Raw genomic sequence first — 16,402 nt, 5'->3', positions numbered from 1 at the left:
CGGTGGAGGCCCCCCTCCGTCTCCAGGGGTTTCCGGAGCTCCTCCGTCAGGGCCCCGTCTGGTGGGAGGATGCGGATCACTTCTGTCTCGCGGCATGGCTTTTGAGAGGTATCGCTTGAAGCAAAAGGCTACTCGGCCGCGGTGGTTGCCACGTTGCTGCAATCTAGGAAGCAGTCTACGTCTCTGGCTTCTTTTCGAGTCTGGGTAGTTTTGGAGGAATGGTGCGTGGAGCGGGGTCTGGATCCCACTTCCGCTGCTATTTCCGATATTTTGGCTTTCTCCAGGCTGGGCTGGCCAAAGGCTTAGTGTGCAGTTCCCTTCGGGTCCAAGTCGCGGCGCTTGATTGTTTGCGTGGTAAGGTCCGGGGAGTGTCCCTGGCTCTCCATCCGGATATCTCCCGTTTTCTTCGGGGGGCGACACACCTCCGTCCTTTGCGGCTCCCTTGTCCGTCTTGGTACCTCAACTGGGTGCTCTCGGCCTTATGCTCAGCTCCGTTTGAACCCCTAAAGCGTTTCACGCTCAAGGACCTTATGTTGAAGACTGTCTTCCTGGTAGCGATTGCGTCGGCTCGCCGGGTGTCCGAGTTGCAGACCCTGTCCTGTAGGGAGCCCTTCTTGCGCATTTCCGATTCGGGGGTTTCCTTGCGGACGGTACCCTCTTTTCTTCCTATGGTCGTGTCGGTTTTTCATTTGAATCAATCGTTTGGGCTTCCCGCTTTTCGCGGTTGGGGTCTCTTCCGACCCGAAATCGAGAGAATTGAGAAAACTGGATGTGCGGAGGTCCCTTCTTCGCTATCTAGTAGTCACTAATTCTTTTCGGTTGACGGATCACCTGTTTGTGTTGACCTCGGGTCCGACGAAAGGTTCTGCGGCGTCCCGCACGACGATCGCCCGTTGGCTCAAGGAGGCCATTGGTTCCGCGTACATTATGCGGGGTAAATCTTCGCCGGTGGGTCTTTGGGCTCATTCGACGCGATCTCATGCTGCGTCCTGGGCGGGATCTTCTCAGGTGTCGCCTCCAGAGATTTGCAGGGCGGCTACCTGGAAGTCATTGCATACCTTCAGTAAACATTACCGGTTGGATGTTCGGGCTACTGATGCTGGGGGTTTTGGTGAGAGGGTACTCCGAGCGGGACTCTCTGCTTCCCACCCTAGGTAAGTTAGCTCTGGTACATCCCAGGTGTCCTGGACTGATCCTGGTACGTACAGGGAAAGGAAAATTAGTTTCTTACCTGATAATTTTCGTTCCTGTAGTACCAAGGATCAGTCCAGGATCCCGCCCGCAGCGCTGTGCTATAGTAACGGAGAGTCCGCTCATTGTTGTTTTTCACTACGCTGACCCCTTGTTATTCGCTCTCCCGGTTAGGGAGTCTGGTTCCTGTAGGGGTGTTGGAAATATTTCCGTTTATTTCACAAGTTTGTGTAGTTAGCTATGGTTGCCTTGTGGCTTTTCTACTTTGACATTACGTATGACTGAGGGGCTGTGACCGGCACAGGGGCATATATGGCTCCGCCCACAAGTTTTAGTCTGTCTCCATCTACTGGTGCGGAGTCACAACCCAGGTGTCCTGGACTGATCCTTGGTACTACAGGAATGAAAATTATCAGGTAAGAAACTAATTTTCCTATGTATTCCCCACATTAAGAAAGGTGGAAGGAAGGTAAAACAATTACCGGCATGATTAAAAGGGGAGGTGAAAGAAGCTATTTTAGCCAAAAAATCTTCATTCAAAAATTGGAAGAAGGATCCAACAGAAGAAAATAGGATAAAGCATAAGCGTTAGCAAGTTAAATATAAGACATTGATAAGACAGGCTAAGAGAGAATTTGAAAAGAAGTTGGCCGTAGAGAAAAACTCACAGTAAAAACTTTTAAAAATATATCCGAAGCACAAAGCCTGTGAGGGAGTCAGTTGGACTGTTAAATGATCGAGGGGTTAAAGGGGCACTTAGAACAAGGTAAGGCCATCGCAGAAAGATTAAATGATTTCTTTGCTTCGGTGTTTACTGAAGAGGATGTTGGGGAGATACCTGTACCGGAGAAGGTTTTCATGGGTAATGATTCAGATGGACTGAACCAAATTACGGTGAACCTAGATGTGGTAGGCCTTATTGACAAACTGAAGAGTAGTAAATCACCTGGACTAGATGGTATATACCCCAGGGTTGTGAAGGAACTAAAAAAATGAAATTTCAGACCTATTAGTAAAAATTTGTAGCCTATCATTAAAATCATCCATTGTACCTGAAGACTGGAGGGTGGCTAATGTAACACCAATATTTAAAAAGGGCTCCAGGGGCAATCCGGGAAACTACAGACCAGTTAGCCTAACTTCAGTGCCAGGAAAAATAGTGGAAAGTGTTCTAAATATCAAAATCACAGAACATATAGAAAGACATGGTTTAATGGAACAACGTCAGCATGGCTTTACCCAAGGCAAGTCTTGCATCACAAATCTGCTTGACTTTTTTGAAGGGGTTAATAAACATGTAGATAAAGGTGAACCGGTAGATGGTAGTATATTTGGATTCTCAGAAGGTGTTTGACAAAGTTCCTCATGAGAGGCTTCTAGGAAAAGTAAAAAGTCATGGGATAGGTGGCAATGTCCTTTCGTGTGGATTACAAACTGGCTAAAAGACAGGAAACAGAGAAGGATTAAATGGACAATTTTCTCAGTGGAAGGGAGTGGGCAATGGAGTGCCTAAGGGATCTGTATTGGGTCCTGTACTTTTCAATATATTTATAAATGATCTGGAAAGAAATACGAGTGAGGTAATCAAATTTGCAGATGATACAAAATTGTTCAGAGTAGTTAAATCACAAGCAGATAGTGATAAATTGCAGGAAGACCTTGTGAGACTGGAAAATTGGGCATCGAAATAGCAGATGAAATTTAATGTGGATAAGTGCAAGGTGATGCATATAGGGAAAAATAACTCATGCTATAGTTACACAATGTTAGGTTCCATATTAGGAGCTATCACCGAAGAAAGAGATCTAGGCGTCATAGTGGATAACACATTGAAATCATCGGTACAGTGTGCTGCGGCAGTCAAAAAAGCAAACAGTATGTTGGGAATTATTAGAATGGGAATGGTGAATAAAATGGAAAATGTAATAATGCCTCTGTATCGTTCCACGGTGAGACCGCACCTTGAATATTATGTACAATTCTGGTCGCTGCATCTCAAAAAAGATATAGTTGTGATGGAGAAGGTACAGAGAAGAGCAACCAAAATGATAAAGGGAATGGAGCAGCTCCCCTATGGGGAAAGACTAAAGAGGTTAGGACTTTTCAGTTTGGAGAAGAGACGACTGAGGGGGGATATGATAGAGGTGTTTAAAATCGTGAGAGTCTAGAACGGGTAAGTGTGAATCTGTTATTTACTCTTTTGGATAATAGAAAGACTAGGGGGCACTCCATGAAGTTAGCATGTGGCACATTTAAAATTAATCAGAGAAAGTTCTTTTTCTCTCAACACACAATTAAACTCTGGAATTTGTTGTCAGAGGATATGGTTAGCGCAGTTAGTGTAACATGGAACAGACTTATTTTTTCGGTACTTGCCAGGTTCTTATGGCCTAGATTGGCCACTGTTGGAAACAGGATGCTAGGCTTGATGGACCATTGGTCTGACCCAGTATGGCATGTTCTTTTGTTCTTAACTTGTCACATAGAATACTGCCAGGCCGAGGTCAGCACGGGAGCCTATAAGGGGTGATGTCAGCAAACCTGTTCGTCTCTATCTCCATCTGCTTTTTGGGAGGCATAACCCATGTATCTGGATGGTCTAGCTGGAGTTGAAGAAAAGGAAATTATAGGTAAGAGCTAATTTCTCCTTAACTCTTGCTTAAACCTGTATGGAAAATATTTATAAAAATAAATAAAAGTACACTCCCCCACCCCAAACCACAAGAATGAAAGAACATGTTCTTGTACCTTATTATCAACAAGATCTAAACTTGTATTTTAATATTAAGATGTATTTTTTTATGTGCCAAATTTAAAGTTTGAGAATATTAGATTTGTTTACATTTTTACGTGCTCATCTTTCCAAACCTAAAGTGTCTTGGATTTCAGGTACAGCAGGTATTTTACTGCCCAGAAGGCTTACTGAGCCTTATTTCCCCCCAGAAGAGGAAAATGCAGTTGGGTTTACTTAATTGTAATACTTGGTACCGCAGCTTAGGTGTTTATAAATTGTAATTTTAGGTTTTTATTTTCCAGCTGATTTTGGGAGTACCAAAATTCGGTGTTTATCGTGTTCTCAGTGTAGGTACTATTGTTTGATAGCTTTTCCGGTTGAATAAAATACATATACTGTATTTGTGCAGCTGAGGAGGAGAGAGACAAAAATAAAGTGGAGGATCCAGAGTAGGGAAAAGAGGGGTGAGAGTATTATGGAAAGTGGTATTTATCTACAAAGTACCTTTTTTAATTTTTTGCATTTGGGTTTATTAGTTGAAACCTAAAATCAGAAACCCTTAGTATATTGCCTGTCAGTAAAATACTGCAGGGGAAAAACTCAGAGGACAAAGCAGGATGGTAGCCCTCACACATGGGTGACATTGTCTGACAAAGCCTGGCACAGAAAACTTATGTCAAAGTTTCTAGAACTTAGAACTTCATTGATCATGCATCCATGCAGGGTCCCCTTCAGTCTCTTCTTTTTCATGAAGCTTATCTCGTGGTTGAGTGAGAGCCTCACTTTGCCAAATTTTTAGCCTACTTTTTTCATATCTATTTTTTTGCATTTCTTTCACAGGCTTGTACGGTTGACGTGAGGTCCCCCCCAGTTCTACCGTTAGTGTCCTGCATAGGTTTTTCCATGTTTATCAGTATGTTTACATTCGTTGTCGATACCACTCTGTGCCTCCTGGCTATCTGCAGCCATTGCCATAGATTTTGATCTCACATCCCTATTATTTCATGACATGAAGTCTGTTTGGAGTTTTAAGAGGTGTCCAATGTGTCCAGAGGCCATGTCTTATCATGGACCCTCATGATAGATGTGTCCCTTACCTTTGGCATTGCACGACATCAGAGTTTGCAGCAAATGTGCCGAGATGATCTAGAAGGGATGTAAGGTCTGGCTTGACAAGATGGAGCACTTCTTCGGGTCAGTGAAGACTCATCCATCTGCATCGAGGGACCTCAGAGCCACACTGATGGACACCAAGCCTTCGACTTTGTTGGGGCTGTCTGTTCCGTCAAGGTCATAGGCTGAAAGGTATGCCGGAGACTGGCTATCGTCATGTTTGTCCAATTTGAAGGCATTGGGTTTGTCGGCCTCTGCAGTTAGGAAGGACTGTTCCAAGCATCGGGGATGTACTAGTTTAAGCTGTGATGCCCCCCAAAGGGACCTTGCAGCGAGAAGAACCAGTCTTCCAACGATGCTGGGGAACACCATGGACTCTCTCTGCCCCAATGCCAGCCACTAATCCTCCTCTCTGTTCCGAAAAGGATATATAGTCTCACCACCTGCATGCCAGCCTGTTTTGGCATCAGTGATGTTCGAGGAGGAATTGGAGAGGCAAGTGCTGCTGGTCGTTGAGAAGGCAATGTGCAGCCTCATTGTCGCACAGAGTCCAGCACCATCACTCCTTGAGATGTTGCTGGAATCCCTGCATTCGCTTATCGGCATCTTACCGACCCAACTGGTGTTGTTTTCTGGAGCAGCATTGATGCTCGGGGGGGGGGGGGGGGCCACCACCTGTCAATCTGGTCATCGCTAGTTTGATGGAGGAGGAAGCTCCCCTGAGGCTGGATAAAGCAAAGCACCGGGGTCTGATGCCCCACATTAGGTTCCACTGGTGCCTACGCTGCTGGGTGGAGGCCAAGCACCTATGTCCCAGTCCCCTGTCAATGACAGTGGGGATGAAGTCACCTATGACCCTTGGGTGGATGACTTTATCCATGGTCTCTGATGATGCTTCTGATGATCTCCCCTGAGATCCATCTCCTCCAGAGGAGCAAAGGAAATCCCTGCTGGAGGACCTCTCCTTCTCAGAGTTTGTTCACTTGATGGTGGAGGCCATCCCCTTTCAGTTAATCACAGAAGAGGATACCAGGCACAAAATGCATGATATTCTCTAGTTCGTGGAATCTCTCAAGGACTCATAGTAATCCCAGTACACATGATCCTTGTGGAGCTTTTGTTGAAAATGTGGGAACACCCCCTCACAGCAACTCCCCTGAAAAGGAAGATGGACTCCGTGGATCTTGTCCAAATGTTTCTCAGATTTAACAAGCATCAGCTACCCCACTAATATGTGATTATTGAATCCGCCCTCAAGGAAACCAAGCGCTATTGGACCCATTCCTCGGTGTCCCCAGGGTTGGATCACGAAACAATTGATGCTCTTGGAGGGAGGTGTTCCAAGGCACTCTGCTTATTGGCCACATAGCTGTTTACCACCTCTACGTGAGGCAGTATATGCTGGACTTCTGGAAGCTGGTGCATGATGTTGCTGAGCAACTGCCTTTGTAGCAACAAAACTGCATTTGTAGCAACAAAATACAAATAGCTGGTGCATAAGGGCCTGGAGTGCCGATTAACACGAGGTCTGCTTGACCTACGATGTTTTCAAAACTGCATAGAGGATCTCTGCAGTGGGAATCAGTGCCCGCAGGCTCACATGGCTGTGGGCTTCAGATCTCAGTCAGATGCAGGATGTGCCATGCATGGGAAAGAATCTTTTTGGAGATAAGATCTAGGACACTGTGGCCCAAATCCAGGGCCACCATGAAACCCTTCAACAGCTCTCCACGAGCACTCCGGATCCACCCTCCTCATCCAGGAGACTGGCAAGGTCAGAGTGAAGAAAGCCCTCCTTCCACCCGAAGAAGTACTGTCCTCTGTCCCCCTTGATCTCATTAAGCCTTTCATGGCCATTCCAGGCAACAAGGAGCCTCGAAGGCCCAGGCGACGCCTCCGTCAACTCAAGGGACTGGGTTTTGACTGAATCGTAGGGAGTATAGCCCAGTTGAATGTCCCTGAGGGGGGAAGGCTGCTGTTCTTTGCGAACCGGAAGCCCAGTGTGAACTTAGACCAATGGGTTCTTTCCGTCATCCGCCAAGAATACTGATTGAAATTATTGGATGCCCCACCAAATTGCCCCCGTGCCTGTTCTGGGGCTTAGTAGTTGATGAGGAGGTACTAGTCGCAGAGGTCTCCTCCCTCTTAACGTCCAGAGTGGTCAGACCTGTTCCACCAGGGTAAAGAGGGTGGACATTTTTTTTACTTACGGTACTTCCTGATATTAAAAAAAAAACATGGAGGCTCTGTCCCATCATAGACCTAAGGGCCTTGAACAAATTAATCAAAAAGGAAAAGTATAAGATGGTTTCCTGGGGCACCTTGATCTCTTTCTTGCATAAAGGGGACTGGCTATGCTCCTTGGATTTGAAAGACACATTCACACATATCAAGATCTTCCCAAGCCACCGGAAGTATCTCTTGTTTATGGTGGGAAAACCGCACTTATCGTGTACTACCATTTGGGATTGTCAGCCCCATGTATTTCTATGAAATGTATGTTCATGGTGATGGTGCACCTACGCAGATTGGGAGTTGGTTTTCCCAAATTGTCCTCATCACGGATGCCTCTACCTTGGGTTGGGGAACTCATGTCGATGGGCTCAGCATCAGGGTCTATAGTTCGATTAGGAACGTTTTTATCAAATCTTTTTCCTGGAATTCTGGGCAATCAAGTACAGAGATCGGCTGTGCAACAAAATTGTCCTGATCCATACAGATATCCAAGTAGCAATGTGGTATGTCAACAAGCAGGGAGGTGCAGTATCATAGCTCCTGTGCCAGGAAGTGGTCCAGATCTGATCATGGGCCTTATCCCACAGGATGGTACTTAGGGCCATGTACCTGGCCGGAACGGGGAATGAGATAACATACAGATTGAGTCATGCCTTCAGGTACCATGAATGGTTTCTATACTAAGGAGTTGCATATCAGATCTTCTGCCTCTGCATAAGCCCGGTTGAGGATCTATTTGCAGTGCCTTGGAACAGGAAGGTTCCTCCGTTCTGCTTTTACAGGACATGTGGCAAACCAATCTCAGATGCCCTCATGCTGCATTTGGGTGAAGGTCTTCTCTATGCGTATCCTCCAGTTCCACTGGTAGTGAAGACTCTGTTGAAGCTTCATGAGGACAAAGGGACTTTGATCCTCATAGTCCCTCATTGGCTGAGACAGGTCTAGTTTCCAATCCTTAGGGAGATGTCCATCCGCAAAACGATCAGACTGAGGAATTCCCCAGATCTCATCATACAGAATTGAGGCAGGTGGCAATATCCCCGCCTCCAGGCCCTGTCGCTCACAGCCTGGATGTTGAAAGGCTAATATTGCAACTGCTCGATCTCTTAGTAAAATGTCTCTGGTCCTGTTTACTTTCAGAATCCTTTCCACTAGAAAGTCCTATGGACTGAAGTAGAGGGGCTTTTCCATGAATGTGAGCAGAAGGCCTTGGATCAGTTTTCCTTCTCCCCACAAAAACTGCTTGATTACTTTCTACATGTATCGGAGGCTGGTTTGAAGACCAACTCCTTTAGAGTTTATCTAAATGCAATTGGCATATACCACCGTGGTATAGATCATTCGCCCATCTAGGTACAGCTTATTTTTATACATTTCATGCAGGGCCTGCTTCAACTGAAACCTCCCCTAAGGCCTCCCCATGGTGGTAGCTCATTGAACCTCTGTGCTCCTGTGACCTGAAGTACCTGACCTGGATGGGCATATTTTTGGTGGCCGTCATTTCAGCATGCACTGACTGCTTAGTGACTTACCCACCTTACACTAAGTTTTTTCATGATAAGGTGGTGCATTCATAAGAACATCCTAAGTTCCATGTGCTTACCAGGATCAGTCCAGACCGTGGGTTGTCTCCCCCTTCCAGCAGATGGAGTCAGAGCAAAAGCTGAGAAGACGGACCCTTAATAGTAAGAGCGCCCTCTGTGTCCCTTCAGTATTCCTCGGACTCCAGCAGATGCAGGTCTCACCTACGGTTCCCCACTCAGCTTAAAAGGGATAGTTGTTTAATTTATAGCTTTCTCTTCTATTTTGTTGGATGGATCTGGTTTTTTAAAAGAAACAAAAAAGATGATAAAAAGAAGTTTAGGAGAGTTTGCCTCTGACACTTGGGTCTGAGCTTGCAGGCAGGACTCTTGTCAGGGACTGGCCTCTCTCTTTATCTCTTTATCTCCTGTTACCTGTCTCCATTTGGGGTAAGTGTAGTTTTAATTTTTCAGCTCCTTCTGCTGCCTGGGGTGTAAGCTGGTGGTCCAGCCTCTCCCCCAGTTTGCCGACCCACTGCCTGAGAGGCCGTTTTTCCTCAGCAGCAGCCTTCGTTGGTCAGAGACACGACATTCCTCTGACAGAGAGAGAGAAAAAAAAATAAAATGAAAAAGCTCTCCGTTGTTTTTTTGTCCAGGTCGCGTACCTGCTCTCCGGGATTAAGCGTTGGTTTGAGAAGCAGCGTGGTTTCTCAGCTGCAGGCAATCTTCGGAGGTGTTCCCTTCTCTTGCCTCCATGCCGCGCGATGCTCCACATGCGGAGAGCTGGCCTCCCGGATGTCTCGGGAGGGTCTTTGTGCCGGGTGCCTCCCCGGTGGGGAGGTCACCTCGAGGCCGGAGGGGTGCACTGTTTCGCGTGCTAAATCGCGCCGGGATGTTGAAGGGCCGGCCCCATTCCCGTCCGACGCGGAAATGGTGGCGATCTTGGATTTCTCCTATGATGCCTCCGTGCATTCTAGCGCTGATCCGGCCCTCGTGCAGGCTCCCTCGCCCCCAGGTTCTTACCCCGGTTGACTTACCGGATGTAGACCTGCCTCGGGGGGGGATCCTCCTGCACTGCCCCTCCCCCCGGGCCATTTTCTACAGACTTCATTTTTTTGATGCACGGTGCCTATATGGCTCAGCTGAGCCAGCAACTGCAGCAGCAGGATCTGGCTTTGCCCTCTCCTCTACCGAAATTTCCTCTGGTTGAGGAATCCCGGGGGGGTGGGGGGTGCTGAGTGTCTCTCACGGGTCGGCTGTGGCCCCCTCAAGCTCTCGGGGGGTGGGTGATCTCACAGCCCCCTCTACCGGCACCCCCTCCTCTTCAGGATCCCTTTGTGGACCCGGATCTGGATGACACAGCTCCGCAGGTAGAGGGCAATGATCCCAGGGTTCTTCAGCTTTTTCAATGAGATGAATTAGACCATCTTATTCCACACGTCATGGAGGAATTGGATGTCGACCCTCCACAGGAGTCTCCAGAACCCACTACCACTTCCAAGAAGGGGGACCAGGTTCTGGCAGGGCTCCGTCCGCCTGCTAAGACTTTTCTGTTCCACCCTAGCCTCCTACAATTATTAACTAAAGAATGGGAAACCCCCGAGGCATCCCTGAGGGTCAGCAGGGCCATGGACAAGCTAAGCTATACCCACTCCTGGAGCAGTACCTGGAGCTCCTCAAGGTTCCTCGAGTGGACTCCGCGATGACGGCTGTCACGAAGAGGACTACCATCCCGGTCACGAGAGGGGCTGCCTTGCGAGATTTGCAAGACTGCAAACTTGAGGTTTATTTAAAGCGGGTTTTTGAAGTATCCGCTTTGGGTGTCTGAGCGGCGATCTGTAGCTCTTTGATGCAACGGGCAGGGTTAAGGTGGGTCCAGCAACTACTTAGTACCCATGACCTTCCCTTGGTGAAGGCACAGCAAGTGGAGCGCCTAGGCGGTTATCTCATATGGGGCGGATGCCTTGTATGATCTTCGGGTGTTAGCGCGGTCCATGGTGTCCGTGGTCTTGGCGAGGCGTCTCCTTTGGCTCCGTAACTGGTCTGCGGATTCTTCATCTAAGGCTCAGCTGGGTTCTCTTCCTTTCAAAGGGAAATTACTGTTTGGGGATGAACTGGACCAGCTGATTAAGTCGCTGGGCGACAATAAGGTGCATGAGCTGCCGAAGGACAGTCCTTGCAGTTCAAGGGTCTTCAGTTCCTCGCGCACCCGTTTCCGGGGACAGAGATGTTTCCGACAGTCTAGACCTCCGGCTCACAAGTCTCCTTCTTCAAGATCGCATTCTTGGTCTCAGTCCTTTCCCGCTCGCGATATCTTTGCCCAAGGAGCAGCCTCTAAATCCTCCCAATGAAGTGTTGCTGGTCCACTCTTCGACTCCCAGAATAGGGGGACGCCTCTCCTTCTTCCTTGGTGAGTGGGCCGAGATCACCTTGGACCGTTGGGTCTTGGATATTCTACAACATGGTTACGCTTTAGAATTTGCTCGGCCTCTTCGGGACCGGTTTGTCTTCTCCCCATGCAGTCCGTCCAGAAAGCAGGAGGCTGTCCGCCAGATCCTCGATTGCCTCCGTACATGCGGGGCCATCATTCTAGTGCCTCTAGCGGAATACGGGCTCGGCCACTATTCCGTCTACTTCGTGGTGCCCAAAAAGGAGGGGTCCTTCCGGCCAATCTTGGACCTCAAGATGGTCAACAAGGCTCTCCGGATTCCTCACTTCTGGATGGAGTCCCTGCGGTCAGTGATAGCGGCGGTACGCCACGGAGAGTTCCTTGCCTCGTTGGACTTGACGGAGGCTTACCTTCATATTCCCATCCAGAAGGACCATCAGCGCTTTCTGCGGTTCAAGATCTTGGGGCAGTATTACCAATTCCAGGCCCTGCCCTTCGGCCTTGCGACAGCGCCTCGAACCTTCACCAAGATTATGGTGGTTGTAGTGGCGGCTCTGCGAAAGGAAGGAATCTTGGTCCACCCTTATCTCGATGACTGGCTCATCCGGGCGAAGTCCAGTGACCTATGCCAGCAAGCGATCGACCGAGTTCTGCATCTCCTTCAGTCGCTGGGCTGAGTGGTAAATTTTGCCAAGAGTCAGCTCATCCCATCGCAGTCTCTCGACTTCTTGGGGGGCGCACTTCGATACTGCTGTGGGCAAAGTCTCTCTCCGAGTGGAGAGAGCGCTGGCTCTTCAGTCGCAGGTGCGACGTTTTCGGATCCTTCTGCCCCTCTCCGCCTGGGATTATCTGTAGCTTCTGGGTACCATGGCCTCCACGATAGATGTGGTATCGTGGGCTCTGGCACATACGTGGCCTGTAGAAAGAGCCTTGCTCTCCCGCTGGAAACCGATCTCCCGGAAATTTCAGGCTCCGCTACCGATTCCCTCCGATAGTCAGCGCCAGTCCTCTCGTGGTGGCTCAGTCTGGATCACCTGCTGCAGGGAGTGGACTTGGAAATCCCTCAATGGATAGTCATCACTACGGATGCCAGTCTCGCAGGCGGGGGAGCAGTGTGTGGACAGCTCTTGGCACAAGGCCAATGGACGTCGGATCAAACAGCCTGGCCTATCAACCGTCTGGAGACGAGAGCTGGCCGTCTAGCGCTCAAGCGGTTTCTCCCACAGATCCAGGGCCGAGCGGTTCACATACTCTCGGACAATGCCACAACGGTGGCTTATATCAACCGTCAGGGAGGGACCAGAAGTCATCATGTGTCGCAGGAAACGGACAAGCTCCTTCCTTGGGCGGAACTCCATCTCTCCCATCTAGCGGCCTCGCACATTGCAGGAGTGGACAATGTCCATGCAGACTTCGAGTCAACAGCACATCGATCCCGGAGAATGGGAGCTGTCCGAGCTGGCAACTTCCCTTCTCTACAAGAGGTGGGGATATCCCCATCTGGACCTGATGGCCACTTAAAGAAACGCGAAGGCTCCACGCTTCTTCAGCCGACGAAGGGAACACGGGGCTGAAGGCGTGGATGCCCTAGTTTTGCTGTGGCCTCGGCACGTCCTTCTCTACATATTTCCATCCTGGCCTCTGGTGGCTCCGGAGTGGCTGCGTTGACGTGGTTTGCGGACTTGATCAACCTAGCAGTGGACGGTCCTTTGCGCCTGGGACATCTGCCGAACCTTCTGCGACAGGGTCCCGATTTTTCGACCAGGTAGAACGCTTTTGTCTTGCGGCCTGGCTTTTGAGAGGCGCAGACTGAGAAAGCGGGGGGTATCATGAAGCGGTTATCTCTAGCCTTCTGAAGGCTCGGAAGACTTCAAACTCGGCGGCCTATGTCTGGGTCTGGAAGGTCTTTGAAGCCTGGTGTGTATCTTCAAATATCTCGCCGCGCCAGGCGTCAATAGCCCAGGTCCTGGCTTTCCTATAATGGGGGCTCGACATGGGACTGGCTTTCAATTCGCTGAGGGTTCAGGTGGCAGCTCTCTGGGCTCTCTTGCGTCTGGCAGGAGCTTTGCTGTCTTCACATCCCGATGTTATTCGGTTCCTTAGAGGAGCGAAGCATGTCGCCACGGGTTCGCACTTTGTCCCTCTTGGAGCTTAAACTTGGAACTCCGGATCCTGGGAGGTCCGCCTTTCGAACTCTTAAAGAGGGCCACTCTCAAAGACCTCACTTTGAAGACGGTGTTTCTAGTGGCTATCTGTTCTGCCCATCCAATCTCGGAGCTACAAGCCCTGTCATGCAGGGAGCCCTTTCTCCATATTACGGATTCGGGAGTAACATTGTCCACGGTGCCTTCCTTTTTGCCGAAGGTGGTCTCTGCTTTTCATTTGAATCAATCGGTGGAGCTTCCATCTTTTTCTGATGACGATTCCCCGCAACTGCGGCGGCTCGATGTTAAGTGCGTGCTCATGCGTTATCTGGAAGTTACTAATGAGTTTCGCCTGTCGGACCAACTATTTGTCCTCTGGAGTGGTCCCAAGAAGGGCCACAAGGCTTCGAAGACCTCCATTGCCCGCCAGGTGAAGGAAACTATATCGGTCGCATACCTTGGTGCAGGCCAACAGCCTCCAGTGGGCATTAAGGCGTATTCTCTTTGAGCCCAAGCAGCTTCCTGGGCAGAGATCCAGGCGGTGTCGCCGCAGGAGATTTGCAGAGCGGCAACCTGGAAGTCACTGCATATCTTTGCTCGGCACTAAAGTTTGCATCTTCAACTTCCGGATTTTGGTTCCTTTGGGGTTAAGAACATAAGAACATGCCATACTGGGTCAGACCAAGGGTCCATCAAGCCCAGCATCCTGTTTCCAACAGTGGCCAATCCAGGCCATAAGAACCTGGCAAGTACCCAAAAACTAAGTCTATTCCATGTTACCGTTGCTAGTAATAGCAATGGCTATTTTCTAAGTCAACTTAATTAATAGCAGGTAATGGACTTCTCCTCCAAGAACTTATCCAATCCTTTTTTTAAATACAGCTATTTTCATGTCATCCGAGCTGGGCTTTCAGGGACCCACCCTGCTTAGGGAAGCTTTGGTATATCCCACGGTCTGGACTGATCCTGGTATGTACAGGGAAAAGAAAATTATTCCTTACCTGCTAATTTTCGTTCCTTTAGTACCATGGATCATTCCAGATGCCCTCCCTTGGAATTTTGGGGGGGTTTTGGGGAAGCATATTGCAGCTCGTCTGTCTACTGTTTTTTCCTAGTCATTCCCGGTGGGTTTGTCTGTCTAGGAGTTCATTCTGCAAGTTCCTTTTGTTAGTTGGCTGTGAATGTTACTACGTGTTTGGTGGTTTGTTCCATTCGCAGTTCGGGTTTATTCTTAGATCCATCCAAACTGTTTTTTGCTTCTTGCTTGGATATACTTAATACTGAAGGGACACAGAGGGCGCTCTTACTATTAAGGGTCCGCCTTCTCAGCTTTTGCTTTGACTCCATCTGCTGGAAGGGGGAGACAACCAACGGGCTGGACCGATCCATGGTACTACAGGAACGAAATTTAGCAGGTAAGAAATAATTTTCTTTTCCTGCCTAAGTTAGTGTCTGACTTTCATCTTAACCAGTCCATGGTTCTGCCAACATACTTTCCCAGGCCCTATTATTGGACAGGCACCAAGGTGAACAAGCCCTCACAGTTTGTACTGCAAAAGAGCCTTAGCCTCCTATATGAAGCAGACAGAATCCCGTAAGCAGTCCACCCAAATATTTGTTTCTTTTGATAGAAATAAGTTGGGTATTTCCATTGCCAAACAGACACTTCCTAATTGGCTAGAAGAATGCATTTCCTTCTGTTATGCCTAGGTGGGATTGCATCTTGGGTGCCATGGCACCATCAGTGGCCCACTTATGAGCTTTTCCCATAGAGGAAACTTGCAGAGCTGCAATGCGGAGTTCTCTCCACCCATTCACATCACATTATAGTTTTGATAGGAATGGCCGACATGACAGCAAGTTTGGCCAGTCTATCCTTTGGAACTTGTTTGAGGTTTAGAACCCAACTGTGTTCTCGTCTAGGGCCTACTTGTGTTCAGGCTCCCCCCCCCCCCCCCTCCCAATTACCAACAAAACTAGTTGTTGTGCCTGTTGGCACTTATTTTGATATTTTGTTGGTCCCCTTTTATGTTGGGAGGCAGTCTGTATGTAGGGATTCACCCATGTGTGATGACTGCCATCCTGCTTGTCCTTGGAGAAAACAGAGTTGCTTATCTGTAACAAGTGTTCTCAGAGGACAGCAGGACATCAGTCCACAGAAACCTGTCCTCCATCCTGTCCTTCTACTTTGTGGGGGTTTTTTCCCTTTATTCTCTTGAATTCTATATTACAAGACTGAAGGGGACTTCACATGGACTCATGGTTTAATGCATGCTGGAACATGATCTTTGAGGCTCAGTTAAAGTTCTAGAGACTTTGACATAAGTTTGACATCTTCAGATAAAGCTCAGCATGGAACTCGTGTGAGGATTGACATCCTGTTGTCTTTGGAAAACACTTGTTGCAGGACAGCAGAGTTACTTACCTTTAAGATAGCAGCACCTCAGCCTGTGGCTACCATCCAGTTGAAGGGCCCTAATTGCCTAAGCAAATGCCCCCCCAAACTGTTGGAACCCCTCTCTCCCACCAGGGGTCTTATGAGAACCTCTGTCCCACCTCCTGCCTCCTCTAGAGATGTTCCTAATAAGAGAAAACAAAGTTAAAAGCTGCTCAGTGCCCCCCCTCCCCTTGTAAATCCTTCCTGTGGATCAGGATCTTGCTCCACCTGGTCTCTAGGCCTTACTACTTAATCATATGAGGTATGGAGCCCAGAGTACCCAGTGGGCTTCAAGCCTTGTGCCATCTGACTGAAAATGGTGCCAGCTGGTGGTGGTTACAGTACTTGAATGTAATCCTCTTTGAAGTGCCTGAAAAAAGCAAAATATAAATAAAATAGCACAAAGTCATAGAAATATGATAGCAGAAAAAGACCATAAGGCCCATCCAGTCTGCCCAAAAGTGTAATCATTGCTAGGAATCAATCCCACCAGGGATAAAGAGGTATGACCTGGGGAAAAGGGGGTGGGTTTGAAAAGGGAGGGAGGGGCTGGTGATGTGTGATTTTAAACATTTGTTTTTAATATTTGTCTATTGGATTCACCCTGGGGTGGGAAGAAGGCTAGACAGGTCACAAGAC

The 16,402-nt window shown here is 48.5% G+C and overlaps 1 protein-coding gene across 1 annotated transcript in view; it reads left to right on the top strand.

Annotated features, from left to right (window-relative positions):
• Positions 1-16,402, top strand: part of PCM1 (pericentriolar material 1) — a 1,078,029-nt gene that overhangs the window by 358,865 nt on the left and 702,762 nt on the right.

The sequence above is a fragment of the Rhinatrema bivittatum genome, chromosome 1, assembly GCF_901001135.1.
Source record: "Rhinatrema bivittatum chromosome 1, aRhiBiv1.1, whole genome shotgun sequence".
Taxonomy (NCBI): domain Eukaryota; kingdom Metazoa; phylum Chordata; class Amphibia; order Gymnophiona; family Rhinatrematidae; genus Rhinatrema; species Rhinatrema bivittatum.
The sequence above is the reverse complement of the archived record's forward strand: the minus strand, read 5'-3'. Positions and strand labels throughout refer to the sequence as shown.